The 13,490-nt window shown below is 44.5% G+C and overlaps 1 protein-coding gene across 3 annotated transcripts in view; it reads right to left on the bottom strand.

Moving 5' to 3' along the window:
* Nucleotides 1-13,490, bottom strand: part of Slc2a12 (solute carrier family 2 member 12) — a 54,985-nt gene that overhangs the window by 40,277 nt on the left and 1,218 nt on the right. The gene's annotated exons all lie outside the window — the stretch shown is intronic.

Here is a 13,490-nt window from a genome sequence, read left to right as displayed (position 1 = left end):
AACGCGAGATGCTCCATTTTCCACAATATCTGAGTTTCTGCCTGCTTTCTCCTTCTCTTTCTCCCCCAGATGCCAGTCCTGGCGTACGGACATAATGGGCACACAATAGATACTTGCCGCCTCACTAAATCCCACAGTGGGCTGAAAAGCATGCACGCACAGGTTTCCTTGGCAAGCAGCCAGGTAATTATACAACTTGACCAACTGTGAAAGCGTCTCAGATTTAAGGAGCCCTCCTCCGGGTATTGTTCGGGAAAAACTTGCAGTTACCCCTCAAGCGGCCTGACCATTGTGTTCATGGCTGTTTGCTCGTTCGCCCCGGGTTCCTTTGATCCCAACTCATCTTTCAACGGCCACCTCAAGTGCCACAATTCCTGGGAAGACCCTCTGTAGTGTTGTCATTACCCTGCTTAGCTGCATGTTGCTGGCTCGTCCAGCCCCTCTGTGCAAAGACTCCACAGGAGGCCTGTCCTGTGAGAGGCACTGGTCGCTGGACCTAACCATCCTTACTTTTAAGCTGCAAATTAACTCGGAAGGTCAAGTTCTGCTCTCCACACTTCTCTAGTCTCACTCTTAATCTTCCGCACCTGGCAAGATAATCAGTGTTTGCTGATATTGTGACTAGAAACGGTGCTTGTGGAATGCTCTTCCTGCTCCCTCTCCTTCACATAGCTGTATTCGATACTGCTAACATGCAGAACTTTACAATTACAGACATGCTTGCTACTGGAATAGCATACTGCCAGCATTTCCAAGACATTGTCAGAACAATTATTAGCTTGTTACTATCACACTACGGCAGGGCCTATAGTCTTGTGCGTACCTGGGTTCCAGTGGCATAGCCTTGTGTATGAGGCTGCTCTGTGTGACTGTCAGCTCTCACTCGCTGTTAGCGGTTCCCTTTCCTGCATCACACTCCAAGGACCAAATTCTCTGGCCCCGCTATACATCATCTACTATTTCCAGAAACTTCTACACTCTTTCCCAGAATTGTGCAGCTCTTCACCCTGCACCATCCCCCATAATCCACCAGTGGTCCTCATCAGCACTATCTGTTCCAGGAATCTTAGTCATCTTTGTGGGTGGAGCTCAAAGATCCCCACTTCTTCAGAATCTCTTAGATTTCCTTTCTTGGGTTAATATTAACGGTGTATTTGTAGCCTATAGTGCCTAGGTGACAGGCAGTCACGTAGTCACGTGTGTGTGGCCTTAGGCCTGAAACACTAACAACCAGAGAGTGCACAGCATGAGCAGAGAGGCTCTAGGATGGCTCATGACAGTGGGAGTCTGGCTGAGCCAGAACACTGTGGCACATAAACCCCCAGATCCTGAGTGTACACAAGCTTTTAGAGGGATGTGGTCCCATGGAGAGCTGTAGCACGGAGTTCCCAAGCCCCAAGCTGCTGTTTTTGGTCCTGTGGTCTGTGGTGGCCCAGTGGTGGTACATACTGGGCACCAGCTTTTGTCTATCTCTTACAGGCATTCTCCTTACCTGCACCTTGTAAGGAAGGCCACTTGTTGGTTCCTGGCTGTTCAACCCCAAAATAATCACACAGAAACTTATTATTTAAATCACTGCTTGGCCCGTTAGCTCTAGCTTCTTATTGGCTAACTCTTACATCTTAATATAACCCATCTCCGTTAATCTGTGTATCATCACATGGCTGTGGCTTACTAGTTAAAGTTCCAGCATCTGTCTCTCATGGGGGGGGGGGGGGTGTTACATGGCTTCTCCCTGACTCCACCTCCTTTCTCCCAGCATTCAGTTTAGTTCCCCTCCAAGCTCTGCTATAGACCCAAAGCAGTTCCTTTATTAACCAGTGATCTTCACAGCATACAGAGCAAAATCCCACATTAGCACCTCTAATTGTCCCTCCAGCACCCAGCAAGACCCAGACCAATGGAAACTTGACCTCCCTCGATAGCTACTATTGTTGGACTTTTCCAGGAAAGAGGATAAAAACATTGTTTGTTTACACTTTCATTCTTCCAGTCCTCATCAGATGTTGCCATAGTTTGAATGTTGTTAGTCCCTTAGATATCTGTATGTTGGAGGCTTGATGCCAGTGTGGTAATTCAGGAGGTGGTTATTCCAGTGGAAGGTTCTTGGGTCACAAGGAACCTTACCAATGAGAGGGAATGCTGAGGACAATGACAGGGAGTACTGATGTCAATGACAGGGAGTACCGATGACAATTGACAGGGAGTACTGATGACAATTGACAGGGAATACCGATGACAATGACAGGGAGTACCGATGACAATGACAGGGAATACTGATATCAATGAAAGGGAGTACCTATGACAATGACAGGGAGTACCGATGACAATGACAGGGAGTACCGATGTCAATGACAGGGAGTACCGATGTCAATGACAGGGAGTATCGATGACAATGACAGGGAGTACCAATGACAATTGACAGGGAGTACCGATGACAATGACAGGGAGTACTGATGACAATGGCACTGATGTTGTGGAATGGGTTTTTTGTTTGTTTGTTTTGTTTTTCTTTCTTCATTTTTTAAAGACAGGGTCTCACATGGACCACGCTGACTTTAAAGATTTTTAAGGATAACCTTGAACTCCTGGATCCTTCTGCTTCCATGTAGCACATGCTGGACTTACAGGCATGCACCACCATATACATCTCTACTGTGAGCTTTGCTGTGAATGAGTTCTTACGCAGCCTGATCCTGACCTTGTGCTTCTTTTGGCTTTCTGGTTTGTTATAAGATGTTTCCCCCTCTCATATGTACTCCCAACATTCTATAACCTTTTGATCCCCACAACTAGCCAGACTAAGGGAGGTCGTCAGCCTTTGACTTCCAGCCTCTAAAAACATAAGCTAAATAAATGAAGTATTTAAATAAACAAAGTATAACTATAACCAAATATCTGCCATGGGTGCTTAGTTATAGTTAAATAACAGTCACCTAATACAGACATTCTATTAATTTTTTGTAATCCATTGTTATGAAATTTACTTTGAGAACAAAATTAGTTTTCTAAAATTTATGTTTTTGGTAAAAGTGGGGGAAAATAAAACCTCACTCTTCTCTATTGGATTTGGAATGGACTGGCCAAGTACCAGATTTTCTGAGTTCCTTTTTTTAAAATTCATAATCCCATTATGATGCCTTTTACTACAAGAACCTGAAGACCTGAAAACCAGGGGCTTAACGCATCAAAGAATTTATTTGAACTTCAAATGTACTCAATGAAGATGTCCCTGTTGGGTTTGGTGTCTCCAGTGATTTCCTCGGCCTTCTTCTCCCTTCCCCTGCCTTCCTCTCCCCTCGCCTGCCTTCCTCTCCCTTCCCCTGCTGTCCCCTCTCTGCCTATCTTAAAGCACAGATGCTATTTCCAGCCCCGGCCAGACTTGTGGAAGTCCTGAAAACCACAGTGATGAAGAGGTGCAGAAAGAAGTCATGATGAGCCGGGCGGTGGTGGCGCACGCCTTTAATCCCAGCACTTGGGAGGCAGAGGCAGGCGGATCTCTGTGAGTTCGAGGCCAGCCTGGTCTACAAGAGATAGTTCCAGGACAGGCTCTAAAACTACAGTGAAACCCTGTCTCGAAAAACCAAAAAAAAAAAAAAAAAAAGAAGTCATGATGACGAACAGACTGGGAAGAGCTGGACTGTGACCCTTGCAGAAGTCAGCTCCTGTAGAGTTGCTCCCCTTCGACCCTCTGCATCTACAGCAGGACCTCTCAGGAGTCCAACATGTCACTCCCTGGCCTTAGACATTTCTGTAGCATCTTCCTTTTACTCAGTGTTGCAACTTACTCCCTGACGACTGTGTCCGTTTTTTAAGGCTGCTGACATTTTGAATGTGTTTCTGTGTCTACGTAGGTTTTCAATAGACGGTTAAGAGAAATTTAATAAAAACAAACCCCACAGCCATCCTGCCTAGCCACCTCTGATGTTTCTTGATGGAACTTCTTAGCATGTGGGAGCTATGTTAAGATACAGACGTTTGAAAGTCCATATTGTCTTGGAAAGTATTCCCGTGAGTGACTATTTAACAGGTTTTTCTTTTAATAGTAATATACCTTTTGTTTTACAAAATTTCAAATGTATGAACATTTGTTTCACATACATAGGAGTAGTCTTCAGCCACTGCATTTTCTAGTTAATAAATATAAAGCCACAAAGAAACCATAAGAGGATTTGAGGTTGTTTTTCTATTTTAAAATGATTGAAAAATTGTCCTCTTGTGGGCTTGGCTGTTGTTGTCTTGTTTGTTTTGTTTTTTGAGAATGGGTCTCAGGTAGCCTGGACTGGCCTTGAACTTGCTATGTAGACAAGGAAAACCTTCAACTCCTGATATTCCTGTCTTTACCTCCGGTGTGTTGCTGGGACTATGACAGTGCACCCCCGCACCTGGCTCCCTTTGTGCTCTGTAAATCCTTAAATAGGGCAATGAGGTGGGAAGAACATAAGTAATATTGTAAATCCTATAATGGGGGTAACTTTAGAAAGAGCTCTTTTTTTAAAAATGTAGGCCTGCATCATCACATAGGCATTGAGAGAGCTGCTCACGGGGAAGTCTGCCAATGGACAGATGGACCAGGGAGACAAAGGGAGAAAAGACTGAAATACATCATACTATAAGGAAAAATTCGGAGAGAGAAGTAGGAAGGCAGGAATAAAGAAAAGCTAAAAATGCAAGACATATGAGCAATGAAAGAAAAGGGTAGGATATGTTGTTGATGTGCAGGGTCAGGGTGGGAAAAGAAGCCAAGGGCCCAATTTGATGAGTGACCGGAAGATTTAAAAAGCCAAATTTGCAACAGATTTCCTGCGGTGGCTGTGACAAGAGACCTTGAAGAATGTACCTATATAACAGTCAATGAGCTCGGCAGTCACTTTCTGAAGAGCCTGTGTGGCTGGAACTTGGGAACAGGGAGGGGAAAGGCTACAGAGTTCTTAAAAGCTGCAGCAGGGACAGGACCACCATTCTACTGCTGTGAGGGAAGGACAGGGATCCACGGAAAACAAAGTTGGGGCAGGAAGAATCAGAAAAGTCACAAGTTTTTTGGAGACTCTGTGCCTGAGGGCAGAAGCAAAGGTAGGGAGTTTGGGGGCTTCAGGATTGAACTATAGAGGGCTGGGTCAAGCTTTACTTTATTGAAAACCTGATGACCTTCGAGCGTTGGAAAAGTTGAAGTCACTCTGGTGGCCTTTTCTACACTGCTGTTGGTAGGCTCTTTCCCAGGAGTTTCTCCTTGCCGCACACCAAACTCCCTGCAGTCCCTGCATGCAGCTCGAGATTCCTCTGTTGTCTGCTTTCCCTGCTCCATGCCCACTGCTCCCATCAAGTGGAAACCCTCGCCATTCCCCGGATGTGTCATCCTCTTTCCTTGGTTTCCATCTTACCTATTTTCTCCCGTTAGAATGTTCTACAGACCTACTGTCTTCAGTTCTCAGTTACACTTTTTTCAAAAAAGGTATAGGTGTGTGTGTGTGTGTGTGTGTGTGTGTGTGTGTGTGTATGTGTGTGTGTAGGCCAGAGCTTGACATCAAGTGTCTTCTGTCATTGTTCTCTGCCTTGCTTTGTGGGGCATGACCCCCATTCCTTACTGCTTCTGATCTGAAGCTCTAGACCAGGGCCTTGGACCTGGTGAGTTTTTAAATTGTTATTTAACAGAGTAACTTTTAGCCCCATGTGACAACTACAAAGCATCCAACAAAGAAAGAAATACATAGTCCCTCTTACTTAAAAAAAATTGAAAAAAAAGTAGAAAAGAAATACATATACATTGTGTGTGTGTGTGTGTGTGTGTGTGTGTGTGTGTGTGTGTATGTATGTATGTATATATCAAAAGACATCCTGGAAGGTTTGCTATAACCTCCTATATATAACTTGTCATACAGTCCATAGTTGATCAGCATGACACTAGGCAGCACATATCTTAATCACTTCTTTATTCATCTTGTGCAATCACATGCATACAATGTGTAGCCCTGTCTTGGGCACAGACAGTAGACCAAGCTTATCTGGATGGTCAGCACCACCAGCTTTGGTGACTTCAGTGAGCACCAAGGTCCCCAGGATACCACTGGTGGCAATCCTTGTACTATACACACAACATCTCTGATACTCATGCTATAATATAGAGAAGCATAATTCATGAATTATGCAGAACTTTCCAAGGGCTGTCAGTCAGCTAAGAGCTCTGATGGGTTAAAAAATATGCTATTCATGAATTTATCATATCCTTTATGCCTGTGTGTGTGCAAGCTGTGTGCATGGGGGAGGGTGCACAGTGGGGGTGCATGTAGAGGCCAAAAGACAACCCCAGCTGTCATCCTCAGGAATGCCCTTTGAGATCAGATCTCATTGGCCTGCACCTCACAACGAGGCTAGCCTGACTGGCTAGCAAACCCCAGAGACCCTCCACCTCCCCGGTGCTGGAGTTACAAGTGCATGCCACCGTACCTGGCATTTTTACATGGATAGTGGCAAGTTAGCCCAGGTTCTCATTTCCTCAGCTAGGAACTTAGAATCTCATAGAGAAAAAAAAATAACATGAAACTAAAGGGATTCACTATATGTAGAATGCAGCCAAGTCCTGAAATGAGTTCAACCCACAGTCCTGAATTGGGCAGGTCAGGAAGTTGTTGAAAGAGTGCTGGTTGTATGATTGATAGGCCAAGATGCGCGAGTCTGTGGTTGGAGTCTGGACTGCCACCAACTCTTTCTGTGGCATGGGCAGCAGGGCACTTTGCCTCTCCCTAGATACCTGGGGCTCAGAAGTGAAGGCCTAGGCTAGAAACAGAGGGTCTGATTAGTTAGTGGCTAGACTTTGACAAGATCAGCAAGACTCACACTTTCTGTTCCTCTGTGACCTCGGTCAGAGGATTAAATAATATTTCTCAATTCATAGTGCCGGGAGAACGGCTGTTGGATGACAGCAAGTCCATGGTGAGCGTCAGCTGATCTGTGCTCGGCTCCTGACTCTATATGTGAAATGGGGTTAATCTCACTCCAGTGGTTATTACAAGATTAGAAGGGATGTTGTGCAGGCTGGAGAGATGGCTCAGCAGTTCAGAGCACTGACTGCGCTTCCAGAGGTCCTGGGTTCAACCCTCAGCACCCCCATAACAGCTCACAGCTGTCTAAGTCCAGGATCCAACACCTTCACATAGACACGCACACAGGTAAACCACCAATAAAATAAAAATAAAAAAATTTTAAGAAATCTAATTAAAAGAAACATTATCACTGAAGTACTTCGCCCGTGATACTCATTTCACACAAGTCTTTTTAATCTGAATTGATGTAAAATGGAACTATGTGGGGATCTGACAGGAGCTAAAGCTGATCTCAAAAAAGAAAAAAAATACAAAAGGCTTCAACTCTACACCTATCAAAGGACAAAGAACTCTTTCAGGCCTGAGATGGGAGACTGAGAGAATAGATTTAAGAACCTCTGGGCCTGGTAACAGCATCAGTATCTACCAACAAGCACTAATAACATCAGAGTCTCTGCAGCTCCCGTGACATGCTCATTCCCTCGGTAAGGAACCTACACCTGTCAGAGTCTGAAGAGTCAACTGGTCATGTAAACACAGCACTGAACTGAACATGCTGTACTAACTCACCAGGATCCAGATGGCCAAACCTGCACTACAGGAAACTATAGGATCAAACCACTTGATCCATTTAGTAACTAACAGGAGCAAGACAATGGACGAGAGAGAGAGAGAGAGAGAGAGAGAGAGAGAGAGAGAGAGAGAGAGAGAGAGAATGGTAGAGACACAGAGACAGACACGAACACACGAGAGACAGCTGACACCAAATCCAATCACAAAAAGTACAGACATCACATGGGTTTTCATTCAAATAAAGCATACTTACTAAACTATCAAAAAAAGAAGACAAAAGGTTGAAACAGTTTCTTATATGACATCACAGGAAATAAGATGATGCCTTTTTATGTCCAGTAAAACGACCATGCCTTTTTATACATTTGTGGATTCCCTTGTTTTTAAAACCCATGTCCCCTGATAATGGAGTTGCATCTCCAAAATCATTTTTCCCCCCATGGTTTTTGCCTTGTGCGTTTCTACAGTTTAGTTCCCATTGGAAATGAAATATTTTATTAGCGTGGGAATGCTCTCTTGCTGTGCAAATTGATCCTAATTACAACTTTCCCCCCTCTATTCTTAAAAAGTCTTCCACATCTGAAGCTCAAGATGCTATTCCAAGCAGGCTTCCAAATCAGCTCGCCTCATAGCTTCCAACTCCAAGGTCCACAAACATGTGGAAACATTATGTGTGAAGTTATGTGGACAATTGCCTATGGCTCGGGGCAACGTTAACAGTTAACTCACAAAATTCCCAAGAGACAACTACTTCCAAGAGGATCACGGTTGAGTGTGAAGTTAAACTGCATTTGTTTATGAAGGAAAAGACATTGCTGTAAGTCCAATCAAAGGAGTGTACTTTTCTCCCTGCCATGTCTCTAGAAGTGAGTCACTCTTCAAATATAATGGAACCGGCTGGCATTAGAATGACTGCTAAGCTATTTATTTCAGTCTTACTGCTTTTGTACAAAGCATAAGCACATAAACAATTGGTGTGTCACTGAGACAAAGCCACTTAGCAAATGTACAGATGAATGTGTTATCATGTAGAAAGGAAAACCATGTCAGTGAACCGAACAAACCCGGATGAAATAGGACTAGCTCGTGCGAGTTTATGATTTACGATGCTGGTCATTTGACTCCATTTCAGCTGAGAAGTATTTTGAGAGCATTCAGTGTCTGTGGCTAAAACTGAAATTGGATATTTTTCGAGGGACTCCAAGATGAGAAATTGTCCTCATTTGGTATTTTGCAGAGTCCTTGGGGAAGATTGGGAAAGTTATGCAGCTCGCCCCTTTCTCAGCCCCAAAACTCGGTGCTTTTTAAGTCATTTGGTAATGCACTCCTCTGGCAAAGTCCGCTCTCAAGGAAAAATGGACAGAGGGAGTTCCAGCTGCTCACCTTCAGAAACTTCGAAAACCAGTTCTTGCTCATACACTCTGGGTAAAAGGCTACTTCAGCTCAGCTGTGGGAGCTCACTGCTCCCAGGTGGAGGGCTGTGTCAGGTTCTCAGGAGTTTTTAACGAGGAGTCTAAACAGTACTTGGGTTCCTCTCACTGAGCAAATGCTCCCCATGAGGCGTCTTTAACGGGATACTTTTTTAAAAAAAATAAAATCTTTACAAATCTAAAGTTGCATTTCAAGATCCGCGGATTCCTCTGCAGTTATGTAGCTCATAGCCTTGGCTCAGGCCGCTCCATGACATTCTGAGAGCTACTTCCATCAGCTAGGGAAAGGGCAAGAACATTAAGTGTCCCCCCTGGACCGTCCATAAGCAATGTTATCCCAAGCTCACCTGAGAGTCCTGTTTGTTACCACTAAGCGTGCTCTTGGAAACTGCTCCTTCAGCTACTGTGGCGTGTCTGGCAGCAAGCAGGGCAATGTTGGAAATATTTAACACCTGGGATGGGGCAATGGCCTATCAGAAGGGACCCTGGTTATAAAAACCAGTTCCAGCATGCAGGTGTAAGTCGGGAAGGTCTCGGCCCACACAGGTGGCTTGGCTCATTGGTCTAGCCCTAGCTACGGCCATGTCTGCCAGCTCCCAGTCACAGCCTGCTTGCCTGCCTTTGCTGCTCCTGGGGCTGGGTGCTCCTGGGGCTGTAGTGGGTCCAGGATCTGTGGCAAAGGAACAACCTCTCTGCATTCTCTCTGGGTGACAGTGCGTTCTTAGAAAGGGACAGGGCGCTACTCTTCCTGTGTGAGCCTTTGTGCTGGAACAAATCCCAGCAGCCCCTTCCAGCGAGGTCCCCTAGGAACCACTTTCTCAAGCCTCACATTGAACTAAAGTCCCAAGTTAGAACTCTGACGTGATTTCCAAGTGAGGTTAAACATGTCCAGTGTCAAAGAGGTGCTGGCTGAACCCAAAGGAAGGTGTTTACCTTTCGAACTGGTCTTACCATGCAGAAGGCCTCTGGTTCCTTACAAATCCGTGTCTCCAAATCCTGCCACTTCCTTACGTATACCTACAACTTGCTGTCAGCAATCCATTTGTTAAATACGTGGTTTTAAGATTCAGTAATTCTGTTATTTTTTTAAAAAAATATTATTACATTTACTTAAGTTTTTATGTGTGTGGGGGGTGTGTGTGCGCGTGCGCACGCTCACGGACACTCACTATTTTTGCCCAAGATAACAGACCTATTATTCCAATCCATCTTTTCACAATTCAAATCTCTGTCATCGGGCCCAACTCTCTCTCTTCCCTGAAAATGCATTGATTCCAGGTGGGCAGCCCAAGAAAGCATTCAGATAGTCTAGATAAGGCTAAACCTGAGGGAACACCCAGGACAGGCTTATTGACCTGCACATATTAGCTCAGCACCCACAGCTTTAAAGTCTTTAAGGACAACTCCTTAGGGTGCTCTGATTAGTGGGAGGATTCTGAAGTCCCGGCCTCTGATGTCTTCAGAGGGATGTACAGCAGACCTTCCAGAGGGTCTGTGCGTCCAGTTCTGAGTTGACTGGTTCCAGAGTGTTTGCTTCAGTGCTGAGAACCTGAGCCCGGACAACAAACGCTGCTCCTGGTTTCTGACCATTTTAGGCAGAAGAGAGAAGAAAAAACCAGGGATGATGAGACAAAGGAGATTTCGAGAACTCTCTCTGGCATGGAATTTGGATGTCAAAATAAGGAAAGCACGGGAGCTAAGGATGAAGGAGCAGACAGCAAAGCTCCGAGGCAGGGAATCTCCAAAGTTAGACCTATACCAGCCTCTGGCAACTTGCCCCTTCCACCCTGGGAGAGATGCTGTCTGTGTAGTCTCCCTTCACCCGTGTCTGTCAGCCTGTGGCACCAGGACTTGAAACTAAAGAAGGTCAATTAGGATGTGTCTATGAACACTGTAAATTATACTGACAACGTATTCACTTTGAGTCATAGCTTCTTGGAAAAACAATGAAGCTCATTCTACGGATAGAGACAAAGCAGCCTTTTTGTTTATGTATATAATGTTCTGCCTGCATGACAGAAGAGGGCGCCAGATCTCATTATAGGTGGTTGTGAGCCACTGTGCAGTTGCTGGGAATTGAACTAGGGACCTCAGAAAGAGCAGCCTGTGCTCTTAATCTCTGAGCCACCTCTCCAGCCCCACAAAGCACCCTTTTTAATTAAAGAGTTGACCAAGGAAGAACAGCCAAGCTGCTTGGTGTGTGTGCAGGAGCACTGGGGGGCGCTGAGAGTTTGTGGTCTGTCTTTTTGTTGTTCACTGTTTGTTTCAGTATCTCACGTGGTTTAATCATCTTAACTTGGGTTATAGACCTGATTCCCTTTTCGCTTGCTTTATTTTCCACCTAGAAATATAGAAAAACTTTAAAATCATAAGTATGCTGATAATCACCAAGCGCATTTGAAACCCTCTGAATTATATAAGCTTGAAATATAAAGACACCAAAAAGAGCACTTGGAAAATGTTGTTTCAATAAACATCAACCTCTTGATTAAAATGAATGAAAATATAATCCCAACATTAGAGAAGGAAACATTAGATGATTTCCTAAAAACATACAGCAAGGCTCTATAATACATTTATACATTTATGTATAAGGTGGCTCTGAGGTGTCAAGAGATTCTTAAGACAATTTAGGGGAATCTAAAAGGGTTTTTTTTTTTTTTTTGGTTTTTCGAGACAGGGTTTCTCTGCAGCTTTAGAGCCTGTCCTGGACCTAGCTCTTGTAGACCAGGCTGGTCTCGAACTCACAGAGATCCACCTGCCTCTGCCTCCCGAGTGCTGGGATTAAAGGTGTGCGCCACCACCGCCTGGCTCTAAAAGGGTTTTTATTCATCTAAATGCAAACTATATCTAACAAAACCCAAAGCTGTATTCATCTAAGATGCTAGGGAAAACTTAAGGGTTTTTTTTCTGCTACATAATAAAGACTCATCTGAAATTAAATTTGATAGATTGTGGTATTCACTATTTCTTTACAGTGATTAAAAAACAGTAGCACTTTGCAATGAATTCTGCATATAAGTTCAAGACATATATCTGCACACTACCTCCCATGGAGATAACTGTGAATGTGAAAGTCACCTTAAAGTTGTATGTGCGTGAGCATGTGCTTGCGTGTGTGTGCATGTGTGTGCGAGTGTGTGCGCGTGTGTGTGTTCATGTGTGTATGCGTGTGTGTGTGTTCATGTGTGTATGCATGTGTATGTGTGCATGACTGTGCATGTGTGCGTGTGTGCATTGGAAGACAGGGCCTCACTTCGTCATCCAGGCTGGCCTATATCCTCCTGCCTCCTACTGACATTCCAGGTGGATGGTAGAAATTAGTCCATTTCTAACGCGCAGTTGCAAGAACCGGGCTGGGCAGTTACTTTCCTCTCCATTATGACAGGGTGACACAGCAACCCCATTTAATTGACCCTCTGCTTGTCAGCACCAGTTTAGAGCTCTGCTGTTTCCTGCAGCTCATTTCTCAGGAATTTGTAGATAAGACCTCTCTTAACTGCCGATCTCATTCCCCTTGCCTGCTCTTTACAGTCAGCCAGCAAGGCCCTGGGCAAAGAGAGAGGCCACATTCAGAGATGGCCCCAAGTATTGACTAGACATGGGAAAGAAAGAGTAGTCTAAGCCCAGAGCAAAGCAGGAAAAGAAGACAGCTTCTCTGTTCCTGGGATGGGACCACTTTACATCCATATGATGCTTGGTGGATTCTGTGCCCAAATGAGGCAAAGCCACTGCTTAAACAGCCCATTCCCAGATGAAAGGTAAGGAGTGACTTCTGTGTCGCTGAAAGTTGGTGACTATTTGTGACATTCTACTAAGCAGCTTGGCAATGGAATGAATCATGGAAGCATGTGGAGCCGATGAAAGTATTAACCGTAGGAAGGAGAGGCTCATTTGTATTTGGTATCTTATTACACAATTAGATGGGAAAAAAAGAGGCACCAAGAAACAAACAAACAAACATAAAAAACCCTGGGATGTGTGGATGTGTGTTTGGGGGTTGTAAATGTGGAAGCAAAGACAATCATCTAGGCTAGTGCGGATAATGCAATGAAAACTACTGACGTTCTCCTTGGGGAGGAAAAAATATTCAATGAATCTCATTTTGAAAGGCAAGTCTCCAGGAAAGCAGGGACAAGAAAAGGAGGCGCTTGGAGCACAGAATAACACAAGTCAAAAGAAAGTTGTGTTGTTCCCATAACCAGTAACTGTATGATGTCTACTTAAAAGTTTGGTTTTTAAAAAGCGATGCTCACAACGTCCACTTCTTCTACACGGTCCACTTGCAACAATAAATGAAAATAAGTGTGTGTTCACAAATGAGGCTCTGATCCGCCTTTCCAAGAAAGAAGAACGTATGCATTGCGTTACGTAAAGCAAATTGATGGAGCCCATGGCAGCAGTAGCGGGAATGTAACTCACGTTTTAACACATAACGTCCCAAGGA

The sequence above is a fragment of the Arvicola amphibius genome, chromosome 8 (genome assembly GCF_903992535.2).
Source record: "Arvicola amphibius chromosome 8, mArvAmp1.2, whole genome shotgun sequence".
NCBI classification, from domain to species: Eukaryota; Metazoa; Chordata; class Mammalia; order Rodentia; family Cricetidae; genus Arvicola; species Arvicola amphibius.
The sequence above is the reverse complement of the archived record's forward strand: the minus strand, read 5'-3'. Positions and strand labels throughout refer to the sequence as shown.